We start from the raw sequence: 13,893 nt of genomic DNA, 5'->3' as shown, positions 1-13,893 counted from the left end.
TTGCTAATATAAAGGTGTACGAGACAGTATTTTTAAAAAAATGGAGCAATATATTGGGAAGGAAAGAGATACAGTGAACGAACGATATATAGAGAGAGGGGTATGATAAAATGACGGGGAAAGAGACATGGCTGCGTGGTAGTGAGAGTGAGAAAGAAACACTAAGGACATATAGCAAGGAAAATGCAAGACTCAAAGAATGGGTCAAGTCTTAGACCCTCCAAGATATGTGACGAGAAAGATATCTCAAGGAGGAAAAGCAGTGAAGAGAAATAAAGAGGTAAAGAAGGGGAAGTGTGAGAAATAAAGAGGGAGGAGGAAGAAAGAATGCGAAAGAATTAGTAAGAAAAGAAAGGGAGAAATTTTAAAGGAGTAGTGGGAGGAGAAGTAAAGGTGTAGATAAAGAGTGAGAGAGAAAAGAAACGAGCTGTAAAAGGTGAAGGTTATAGAAGAAGGGGAGGTTAGAGGTTGAAGGAAAGAAAACACAGGCGAGGTGGTCACAGAAATGGAAGGGAAGAGACTGAGAATGATTATGAGAAGGAAAGAGAGGTTTGAGAATAACGAAGAAAAAGAAAACGGGTGGTGAGGAGAGTATAAAGGGGACGTAGCGACACAGAAAAGGTTAAAGAAACAGCAGCAAAAATGATCGTAGGAGGAGGAAGGAAAGAGAATTATAGAATTAGCTAGGGCGGGTTAGTCAATAAAAAAAAACTGAAAGCCGAAGCGGTTTGAGTGGTTACATAATAATGCTAATAATAATTAGCATTATTATTATCATTAGAGGAGGTCTTATGCCAGCGTTTGAAATCATTACTATTATCTTAAGAGAAACAAGAGGGTGGTTATTATATTGATATATGTCCTTGTGGCAAATAAAGAAACGATTATTAACTGCGACCAAAGGAAGGGAGGTAAGGAGAGGTAGAATAATGGAAACGATAGAGGAATATCGTTTTGTAAGGAACGATCAGAAATTAAACACCGTGTAAACAACCATAGTTGTCTGAAAAGAGACAAGGAATGAAAACCAAGAAGAAATATTTCTGAGAAAAATAACAAAGAAACAAAAAAGAAAAGCATCATATAAACTGCTTGGTTTCTTTTTGTAAACTGTAATCTAAATAATGAAGTGAATTGTCCAGTACGGAAATGAGAGATTAACAGAAAACGATAGCTTACTATTATGTAAGGGTTTGTTAAATATAGATTTTAGCTAAAGCTCGTATTATGTACAGTTTAAAATAAGTGGGTTACGGATGTTGTTGCTCTTTTTAAACAGTTTTATGGGATAAACATAGGTGATACATAGCCGCCATGAAATGGTGTTCTGTCGCTTTTCTCTTTGTTTTATTTGTATTATGTAATCCTTACAGAAGAAAGCATTGTCAGAAATGTAACAATGGCTTAATCCAATATATATATATATATATATATATATATATATATATATATAATCTCTGATATTGCATCAGAGTCCAAGAATATAATGTCTGTCTATGTATATATATATAGATATACGTAAATATGTGTGTTTATTTGTATCCATGTCTGTGTATGCATATGTTTACACATTTATTTTTACTGGTAGATCTAATTACTGTTTCTCTACATCTCGGTATATTTATCCTTATACACACTTCAACATTAATCTTATTCTAACTATGGGAGGCGCACCTGAATTTCATTCCCCACATACATGTTTTCTCATTGGTAACACTTTTCTGTGTGTATACCTTAAATGTAATTGTTTTTCCCAAAGAAATTGCACTTCATATTTAAGGCTCCGATGAAGCTATAAGGTGTTACTCAAGCACTCAACTATGAATCCACTGCATCCTCTAGCAGAAACAGGTGTAAGCTAATGAAGTTCATAAGATAATCGTTTATTCCCTTGTCATCTCTTTTTCTTTATATATACAGACACACACACATATATATATATTGGTTAGCTTCTGGTCAGTATTAACCAAACAGATCCATGATAAAAGTATTTTGTTTTATATTTACACCTATTATATCTAGGACTACAATATTGAATGTACCTTTTTTTAAGACTGGGAGGCTGCGATTTGAAGGGTATTATTTGGCTGCTATTTCTAGCAGGTTCACTGACCGAGTAGCAGCTCCCTTGTTTGTTCGTTGTTTATGATCACAAGTGTTTCAACCGTGACCATTTCGTCTTTTTTTAAAGTATCTACGACTACATTACCCAATACTTTTCCTACTGAAAATTGTAGGGAGTGAACTGAGGGACAATTTGGCTATTCTGGGGACCACATAGCAGCGCTTTCGCTGACTCGTTGCGTAATGTTATGTAGTAGTAATGGTGAGGTGTGATGTAATGTAGTAGTTCTAACATTTTCGCGACTCGGATGGATGTTAGTTTATGCTTTCAAGGATGCAACTGTTTGGCTTGTTCTTTTCGTACGAATTAAGTCCTCTCCACTAATCACTGCATGATGTGTATGTTTGTGTTGATCTGAATTAGTGGGGAGAAATTAAATAGTTAGTCATTTGTAATAAGAGATTCTCTGACGTGCACGCACCCCCCCAAAGATATTAGAAGCACGAGTAAACTGAAATATGCTTCAACTGGGGGAAGGTTTATGATTTCCAGTAGTTGTCACTAGTTCAGTTATGTGGCTACAGCTTTTTGAGAAAATAGTATTATATCGTATCGTGATCATAGGACAATGACGAATACATAATCAAGCTATAACATTATTCTGCTACTGTACAACTACGTTAGCAAAGCTTTAACAAATCTAACTACAAAGTATTCTCTCCTTATTTTCATATGATCATATGGACTGACTTGAGTCTCAGTGAACCAAACATAGAAGCTTTCCCAGTGACCTGTGGATTCTAAATAAATATATAAATGATTTAGAGGCAGGTATGGCAGTATGGTTTAAAAATTTGCTCCGTAACCATGTCGTTCCGGGTTCGGTCCCACTGCGTTGCATCTTTGACAAGTGTCTTCAATTAGAGCCTCGAGTTCATTAATATCTTGAGAAATCAGAAACAGTATGGAAGCCCATTGAGTGTGTGTTTATATTTATTCCGTTTACACCCCCGACTCCCGCTTAGTCATTACGTATTTATTTACCCTTTCTTGCAGCGAAATAAAACTAAGATATACTTCCAAAAATACTTCAAACAAATGCAGAGAAAGAAGGAGGGGGGAAATGAGAGAACGAGATAACTAAAGATGCAGTGACATCACAAACTTTGCCGCATCAATCATAGTCTTCCCTCACTCTCTGTGTTTAAAACTCCCGACTTTCTATTTCTTCTCTTCCCTTTGCATATTTACTTTAACTTTTTTTTGCATATTTACTTTAACTTTTTTTGCATATTTACTTCTTAGAATCCTCTGTCTTACTTTCTTCTCCTTTTCTCTCTTCCCCTCTGTTTCTCTTGTATTTTCTCTCCCTGTTTTTATTTTTATTGATTCTATTGTTTCCCCCTTTTCTCTATTCCTTCCCCTCTCTCCATGCATCTTTCTCCCCCATTACCAACACTATTGTCACTGCCAACTTTTCCACCAACACCACCACTACCATTTCTTTATTACTCTATTTGAGTTACTTCTCTTAGAGTTGCACTAAAGGTAGGTAGGAATTCACTGTTGTATTAATATATAAATGATGAGAAGGCAACAAGCCGGCTGAATCGCTTGCTTGCCGGGTAAAATGCTTAGCGGCATTTCATCTGTCTTTTCATTCTGAGTTCAAATTCCACCACGGTTGACTTTACCTTTGATTCTTTTGGGTGTCAATAAAATAAGTACCAGTTGAGCACTGTGGTCAATATGACCAACCAGTCCCCTCCCCCAAACTTGCTGGCCTTGTGCTGAAATTTGAAACCAATATATAAATGGTGATGATGATTTTGGTTGTTTGGTTAAGGTGGATATGAGGACATATTGTGTAATTCTTTAAAAGTCTGGAATCATAAAAAGATGAAGAACTCCTGTCCAAGCTCTTAATTCCTCGATCACTCATTTATGTAGAGTTGTATCTAGAGCCAGATATTCTAAGAGAGCCTATTGTTCTGCATATTTATGTTTCCACAAGAGACACACAGACAAAAAAAAAAAAAAAAGAAGGCTAATTTTACAATAGTGAATCTTTCATTGAAGTATCCACATGCTGCTTATTTTGAATGTCAAGTTCCTTGGTGATAGACACATCACAATGCCATTGACAGACAGGTTACAAAATCATCTGAGTTATCTATCTGCACTCTCATATTTCAATAAACACATAAGCACACACACACACATTTATGCACATATATTTTCATACCATGAGCAAAGATTTGTGAACTTTTATTTCTAACACTGATCTCTAACTCTTATCCACCATTTCACTCCCCCCACCCCACAAAATTGAGTCTGTAAGTTCAATCGTAACCTAGGGGTACAGCTACAATTAGAAATCCAGTATGTAAAAGACGACCGAACACTTTACTTATGCCTAATCCTTACTTAAGAGCCCCTTCTCCAGTGTTCTTGGCTGTGGGTTGGCCTCGTAATTTCTTTTCAGATTTTGCTCCACCAAGTCAATGATTCTCAACCAGGGTCCACATGGTCCTTAGGGGTCCATATTAGGTTTTGCTGTTAAAATTTATGAGCTATACATCTACAACACATGAAATATTTCAGCAATTTGTTTTTTATATATATAATTCCTAATAATATTAGTTTTAAATCTTAGCATAAGGTTAGCAATTTCAGGGATGGGTGGTCGTTGATTACGTCAACCCCAGTGATCAATTGGTACTTATTTTATCAACCCTGAAAGGATGAAAGGCAAAATCAGCCTCGACAGAATTTGAACTCAGAACATAGATGGACAAAATGCCGCTAAGCATTTTGCCTGGTGTGCTAATGACTCTGCCACCTTACCACCTTATGCAATTCTTAGTTTCAAATTTTGGCACAAGACCTGTATTTTCTGGGGAGGAGGTAAGGATGAAAGGCAAAGTTGACCTTGGCAGAATTTGAACTCTGGATGTAAAGACCAACGAGATGTCCCTAAGCATTTTGCCTGGTATGCTAACAATTCTGCCAGCTCACTCACTACCTTACATGATTCTTGATAATATTACTGTATTTCAACGTGTATAAGGAATCCCCTAATTTTGGGGGCTTAAAATTTGGAAAAAAGATTTTATAAGGGATTATAATACTATCCATGTATAAGAAACTCCCATATATTTTTAACTTAATTTTTGACACAAAAAGGATTCCTTATACATGTTAAAATACGGTAAATTATAACAGTAAGGTGACAGGCTGGCAGAACCATTACCACACCAGGTAAAATGCTCATCAGCATTTCGTGCATCTTTATATTCTGTGTTGAAATTCTGCCAAGGTGGACTTTACCGTTTATCCTTTCAGTGTGAAATCAGGATAGCACCTGTGCCCAGCATTGCCTTTCTGGCACTTGTGCCCATGACAAGTGTAAGGATTTTCGAGCGAGATCGTTGCCAGTGCCCCTGGACTGGCTCTTGTGCGGGTGGCACATAAAATACACCATTTTGAGCGTGGCTGTTGCCAGTACCGCCTGACTGGCCTTCGTGCCGGTGGCACGTAAAAGCACCCACTACACTCTCGGAGTGGTTGGCGTTAGGAAGGGCATCCAGCTGTAGAAACTCTGCCAAATCAGATTGGAGCCTGGTGTTGCCATCTGGTTTCACCAGTCCTCAGTCAAATTGTCCAACCCATGCTAGCATGGAAAGTGGACGTTAAACGACGACGATGATGATGATGATGATATATATATAAATATGCATGTGTGTGTATATGTTTGTGTGTCTGTGTTTGTCCCCCCAACATCGCTTGACAACCGATGCTGGTGTGTTTATGACCCCGTAACTTAGCGGTTTGGCAAAAGAGACTGATAGAATAAGTACTAGGCTTCCAAAGAATAAGTCCTGGGGTCGATTTGCTTGACTAAAGGCGGTGCTCCAGCATGGCCACAGTCAAATGATTGAAACAAATAAAAGAGTCACAATTAAATGCCAAAAAACTCTTGATTTCAATGCTCTAATGAGTCTGCCAAACTTCAAATCAATAGTAAGTAACGCTCCAAGAACTTCATCAAAATATTTAATTATGAATGAGCTTAAAATTTTTTACTGACACTTCATGTCCAATAGATCACACATATTCATTGAGTGACATCCCTTCAAAACATTTGAAAGCAAAATATTGATTCGGTTAGCTTTGTGTGTATTCATAATAATAAATAAATACAATATCGGAAAACATTGCCTGATGATGTTAGGTTTTTGAATATCTATTTTTACCGTGGAGTTTGTGTTTTTGGCACGATCGACCAAACCAGAATTGTTCGAACATCGAACGGTATTGCGTTTCAGTTCCTCTGTGTTTTGTGTTCGCTATCCCAGTGGTCATCATTGCTGCTTATCCTTTCCAGCGATCAATGAAATCAAGTATCAATCGGTTACTGAGAGTGATTTAATATTTATATAAAGCACCCTTGATGTAGTTGGAAATAATAATTTCCTTGAGACCACCATATCCAACAGGAATAATCAGACTGTTGATAGTTAATTAATTAATTATAATATTACAAAAGTAACTGTCTTCTTTTTAAAACAGAAGACTAGGTTGAGATGGTGGGGGAAGAATATACATAAAAAAATAACACAATAGAATCATTCAAAGTTTTTGAAATTGCTGAAAACCATTTTGAATGTATCCAATTCATTTCGTTTTCTTTTTTCTTCCTAGGCCAAAACAATTAGTTCAAGTTCGAATTCAAGTGTTTTTGTAGAAATTTGCCACCAATAGCACTGTTCTTTCTATTGTCAGTCACATGTTGTAAATGTGTGTGTGTTTGTGTGCTGATGTGTGTGTGTGTATGATTGAGTTTGTGTATGTTTGTGAGTGTTTCTTCCAAAGAGACATGTGAGTTATGTGCATGTGGTCTCATGTTCTTCCTTTCTTTCCTTCTTTCTTTCTTTCTTCCTTGCTTTCTTTATCTCATTCATTCCATGGCAGCCCTGGTCAGGTGGACATATATGATCCAAGGTGTTTTACATGTATATATATGTGTGTATGCACACACGCATACACACAGAATTAATATAAACAGCAGTTTGTAATGTTTCAATAAGAAGGAGAATTATAATTACCATTAAAAGTGACTAGGGTGTTAGGAAACTCCTAAATTGCTAGAAATAAGAGCTAAACTGGAGGGAGATGTGTTTATGACTATATAATATAGTCTTTGTCTGTGCATTTGTCTATTTGTATATATGCGGGCACGTACGTACTTGTGTATATACGCATAAACTGCGTCTGGATGCGTTATAAAGACATATATACAATAGCATATATATATAGTAAATACACGTAAACGAGTACCAGCACTGGGCCGGTACTCTTCTTTTAACTGAAGGGACTGGAACAAAGTTATATGGAGTGTTACTGAAAACCCCGGTGCATGAATCGAACCTAGGTCTTTATGATCTTGAGCCTAACACTTTAACCACTAGGCCACGCGCATGTCACGTATATCACGAAAACGAATTTGTTTTGGTGGTCCTTTGAGACATACAATGACCCGATCTGGGTCGTGACCCATAAGTTGCAGACCATTGTGCACTAGATGTACCTAATGTAATAGAGATCGGAGAGAAAGAGGAAAGAAAAGATGTCAGACAAGAGAAAGTGACATAAGCTAATATCGATGGAGAGAAAGGGAGAGATATAGACAGAAGAAAAAGGGAGATAGAGAAGGAAAGAGAAATGGAGAGAGAAAAGGAAAGAGAAATGGAGAGAGAAAACGAAAGAGAAAGCAAGAGAGAACGAAGGAAAGAGAAAGCAAGAGAGAAGAGAATCAGAATGACAGAGAGAGGGTGTTGGAAAAAAAAGAAGGCCGTGATAATTACGACTTATTTTCTACTAACTACATTTGATTACATTTAAATAGTTTTATTTTTAATATATTTGTTGTTTTGACGATAACCATGCATTAAAAAAATAATTAAAATGAGTATATATATTGGAAATTAAGCGAAAAAAATATTGGATGCTTGTCAACAGGAGAACATAATGAAACTATAGCGCTCATTGAAAAAAAAAGTGTATAAAATAAAGGCAAAAGGCTGCAATATAAACAAAGGTTTATTTTTGATTTATGATTCTCTTTCCCTTCTCTATTTGTTCGTCTCTCTCTCTTTGTTTTTTTTTTTTTCAAGAAATTTAACACATGCAGGTGACCCCGCTGTACGTACATACCACAAGTTGTATATATGAGTACGTACACACCTACGTCTGTTTGTATATGCTTATATAGATGTGTATGTGTGTGTTAACAGAGAGAGAGAGAGAGAGCTGAAAGGTAAACTCATGGGGGGGGGGAGTCTTTTATATGTGTGTATGTGCGTGTTTATGGATGGCAGAATTGTTAATTTTATCATTTTAATGTTTAACACTAAAACGTACACGCACCACACACACATATATATAGGTAATATGTGTTTGTGCGTGCACTCGCCTATGTATATGATTATGCATGTGTATGTACGTGCGTATGTGTGTCTGTACGCATATATTTGTCCGTATGTGTAATATGTATGTACGTATTCACGGTTGAAATGGCCATTTCAAGTATTAAACAGAATTATCTAAAATAATCTTTCTTTCCAACAACACCGCCATCTTTCTCCTTCTTTTCCTCTCTCCTCTCTTCGCGTAAGCCAAGCTTCTTTATAAAAGTCAAAGACACCAGTATTTATAACTGCAAATGACCCAAAGTGAAATAATATTCCGGCAAAATGAGGACACTCCACTGCGGTCACTTTGTCTTTGGTTTATTTATTTTACAACCCACACTTCAATTTTTTTCTTTTTTGTCTCTTATCTATTTTTTTACCCTTATTATCTCAGTCTTTCTTCCTCTATCTATTTATCTTTCTCTCCTTTTATGTCCTGTCTTCTATCTACTTTAACATCTTTATCTGTCTATATATATCATTTGGCTATTTATCTAGCCATCTCTACCTATTCATTCTCTCTGTAGTAATGTCGCGCGCGCGCACATGTGTATATGTTAGTATACATGAGCTACATGCATCATACACACACACATATATATAGACATATACATTGATGCACACACATTGCGAGTGCGTATACGTATCTCGATATACATGTGTGTGTATGTACCGCGCGCCTATCACGCATCTACCTTCGGGTTCCAGTTAAATTTTCTCCTTAAAAGTATACTAAAAATAAACCAAAAAAAAAAAAGAAAAAATCATCCACTACCAAATGAAAAGCAATCTTAACTATCGCAGAGCAGAGAAAGGCTTTTTTTTTCTTTCTTTTTCGTTTAGTTGGCTTTTAGCCATGTTAATTTACTTGACAACAGGAAGCTTACACAGTAAATTACACACACTCATATACATACCGTTACATCATACATATATTCACACTTTAACGCATTCTGATTCACATTCAGGGAAACTTTACACACACCCAATTCTTCTTTGTTTTTGTTTTATCCCGTTTTCTTTTTTTTTATACCATTTACATATATACATATATATATATACAAACACGTGCTTGTATATATATATATATATATACACATTCTCGACTCCAACTGTCCCGTTGATAAAAATCAAAACCGAAAAAAAAAACCTTTCTAGTTTATCCTTCTATTATTACATATACACACACAACGAACTCGACTTCCTTTCTTCCACATATTTAAATATGCACTGGCTGTCGAGAACATTCTCATTTTCACTGACTTTTACTCCGTAGAATCAATCAGTCACTTTCTTCTTTCTTCCCAGTTACACCTGCTCACTCCCATACCATTAACGTTCTCAAAAATTATATATCTACATATATATAATATTAGAAAAACTATACACTTGTATGCATTCAGAATCTGTTCTAAAGAAACCTCACAGAACCTTCTCTACCCTGACTCCTCTTCTTCTTCCATACATTCACTCCCCTTCTACTGCTTCTCTCATAGCCATCTCCAGTTTTACTTTCACTCCCATTTAGACATATTGCTTCTCTAATTTTTTTCTTGCCTTCTACTACTTCTCTCACACATATCTTCTACTTTCACTCCCCTTCCTCTACTTTATCTCTCACACACATCTCTTTTACTTTCACTCCCATTCAGATACACTCCCTTTCTAATTTTTCACTCCCCTTCCTCTACTTAATCTCTCATATTTTCTCTTTTACTTTTCCTCCCATTACCTCTCTAATTTCCACTCCATCTTAGACACATTCCATTTCTTATTTTCAGTCTCCTCTCTTAGACATATTACCTGCTTTATTTTCACTCCTTCTCTATTTACTGTCTCAAACGCATTCCCTTTTCATTTTCACTCCCCTTCTATTCATTTTCTCATGCTTCTTTCTTTCCTTTCCACTCCTCCACTAGACACACCCTCTCTCATTTTTACTTTCTCTCTCTGACTCTTATTTTCACTACGCCTTTATTTTCTCATACACATTCCCTCTCACTTCTCCTTTCAAACACACTCTCGCTTATTTCTACTCCACTTCTTACTCTTTCACATACATCCTCCCTTTTATTTGCATTTCCCCCACGTACTCTCTGACACCTCGCTATTGTATATTTACTCTTTCTCTCTCTCTGAAACATCTCCCATCTTACTCTCACTTTCATAAACTCTCTCTCTCTCTCTCTCCCATTTCTCTCTTTTATATACTCACTCCCCCTCGTACTCCAACCCTCTGAAACTCATATACATCTACTCATCCTAATACTTTGACATGTATTCTCATTCACGCAAACTCTAATTCGTGTATTCCGAGTATATTAACGAGTGCAGTGCACCAGCATGGCCTTAACCGTGATGGCAAAAAACAAACATAATTAGCACAAGCTCTATAATGATATAGTCACTACGCACACACATACATCCAGATAGCCTAGCATATTCTCTAATAAATCAGGAACATTTCTGATCTTACTTTGCCTAGTATGCATATGAAAAACGCTCAGTAAAGCCACATAGACATAATCTATCCAATCTACTTCATTCTGTGTTTGTTCTAGAAGCGACATTGTCCTCGTTTGTCATCTATCTTTAGACATTAGTCTTTCTTTTTCCCTTCCTGTCCAATAAATACCTTTTACTCATTCTCTTCCTCTCTGTCTCACAGACTTAAACTCCCTTTCCTTTTTGCCCTTATCTCTACGTAACACAACAATCTTTCTCATGCTTCTTCTCTCAGACATGTTTAAATTATTCGTTACGTGTTGTCCATTTCTATTACTTCTCTTAGAATATATCTCTCTTCATGTACATAGTTAAATAGCACTTCTCACTTTCTTTTCGTATATATTCTTTAGATGTAAAATGTGAGTGGAATGCACAGAGTTTACATTTCTTGGATTACGAAAGCAAATCGTTTATTTTCTTATTAAAACAATAAAATGTCTGTCTTCTACTTAAACAGAGGCCAACATCAGACGCCTACCACACACATCATAAGGCAACCAATTGGCTGTCTCTCTATCCTGTTTTTATGAAATTATCTCCCTTAGATTTGCAACCTTGGCTTTTGATTTTTTTCTCGTTTAATTCATCGTTTTAACGTCTAATTTTCCATGCTTGCATGGGTCGGAAGGAGTTTACTGAGGCCGATTTCCTATAGCCGTATGCCCTTCCTGTTGCCAACCCTGATCTGTTTTCAAACAAGATAATAGTTCCCCATGGCCAGTTATCTTGCAAAATACTAGAAATGAGTGACACTGCTTGTATGGCAGTGACACCACTATCAAGCGATGTCAGGACAAGGAGACAAACGCACAGACATATATACGTACGATGGGCTTCTTCCAGTTTCCGTTTACCAAATCCACTCACAAGGCTTTGATCGGCACAGCGTTATAATATTAGACATTTGCCGAAGATGCCACACGGTGGGGTACATATTTTTTTCTGAAAGCTATGGTGGGGCCTGGAGGAAAATAGGTTGGGAAACACTATCTTAGACCAAACATGGGCAACCTTTTTGAGAAGTGGGCCACATGAAACATGGCTTATCATCAGATGGCTGCATTACTAAAAAAATTTAAAGTAATTTTTCGTTGGTGTACCATTCAGAAAGTCCAGTGGGTTGCAGTCTGCTCTTGACGATTAATAATACATATAGGCCAAGTGAAACCCCAGCTGTTATGTCCCATCCTTTAACACTAGTTTCATCTTCCGCCTCCTCCTTCTCTCTTAACTCCCCATCTCACTGTCTCTCGAAACCCATTTGTCCTTCAACACCATTTGACATTTTCATCTCTCTTCAGTCAAGGATACTCACTGTGTACATATTTTGTTTCGTTTGGCATACAGTTTATTCCACAGTTTGAATTATTTATATTAATTTTTTGCTCACTCAAAACAACACTAATCATTACCCTCACATTTCTGATCTCCCAAAAATCAAAAATGGGAAACTCAGAAAAGCAGTCAGTGAAAATTTTCAGCTACAATAAATAGGATAAAAATCTATAATATATATTAGGTATTTTTTCTCCTTCATGTTCGGAAATTTTTTGTGCCACAGCATGAAACATGTACACACAGATACACACTCTAGCATATAAGTCAATCCCAGAGCCTCTATGTTATCACTCAACCTGCAAGAAATACAGTTCTATATTTAAGAGATGAGGAATTATGTATATTATTTACATTCGACAGATATTTGTTTTCATCTTGTTTGTTGTTAACACGACGTTTCGGCTGATATACTCTCTAGCCTTCATCAGGTGTCTTGGGGAAATTTCGAACCTGGGTTCTCATTCCTAATTTCTACCCATGCACAGACATGTACACACACACTTACATAAAAAGAAGATAAACTGTTAAAAAAAAGAGAGTATTAACTATAGAAGGAATTTAAATTATTCTTGTTTAATATTTTTAATTTAAACAATATTTATTTAATAATCTCATTTAAAAAGCATAAATTTAACAAGTTTGACCCGTTTCATTTACATAACTGCAATAATCAATATTATACATCATCAATATTATTATTTGAAGGTTTGCTTTTTGCTTTGTATGAATTTCACTTAAATTACTTTTTTTTTTGGTAAGAAACACACAGAAGTGGGCTTCTAACATGTTGAAATTTTCATGCTTTGTGTGTGTGTGTGTTAATACACACACACACATGAACATACATAGTTACTTAGTTACCTCCATCAGTCAAAGGTGAAACTTTGAGGTTACAGACAATTTTTACATACCTACCTACATATATACATACATAAGGTGGTACCCCAGAATGACTGAAACAAGTAAAAGATGCAATATATATATATATATATATATATATATATTTATATTTATATGTGTAAATAGATAGATATACATGCATACACATATATATACACAAACACATATACATGCACATACACACAAATATATACATACACACAAATATATACATACACACATACATATACTTGCACTCTGTTAGACCATCTGGTCTTTAAGAAATTTCAGCAGAATACATCCTATTGCAAGAATCTAGGTCAAGTTTCCATTCTTACAATAGCTTCTTTTCTTCCATGTTCGTTAGAGAACCTGAAAAGGGTCATGCATGCTATCCTTTCTGCTCTGAACTACAGGATAAAAAGAAAAAAATGAGTAGCTACAGGTGCAGGAGTGGCTGTGTGGTAAGCAGCTTGCTTACCAACCACATGGTTCCAGGTTCAGTCCCACTGTGTGGCACTTTGGGCAAGTGCCTTGTACTATAACCTTGGGCCAACCAAAGCCTTGTGAGTGGATTTGGTAGACGGAAACTGAAAGAAGCCTGTTGTATATATATATATATATATATAT

This window comes from Octopus bimaculoides, chromosome 19 (genome assembly GCF_046866305.1).
Source record: "Octopus bimaculoides isolate indiv1 chromosome 19, ASM4686630v1, whole genome shotgun sequence".
NCBI classification, from domain to species: domain Eukaryota; kingdom Metazoa; phylum Mollusca; class Cephalopoda; order Octopoda; family Octopodidae; genus Octopus; species Octopus bimaculoides.
The sequence above is the reverse complement of the archived record's forward strand: the minus strand, read 5'-3'. Positions refer to the sequence as shown.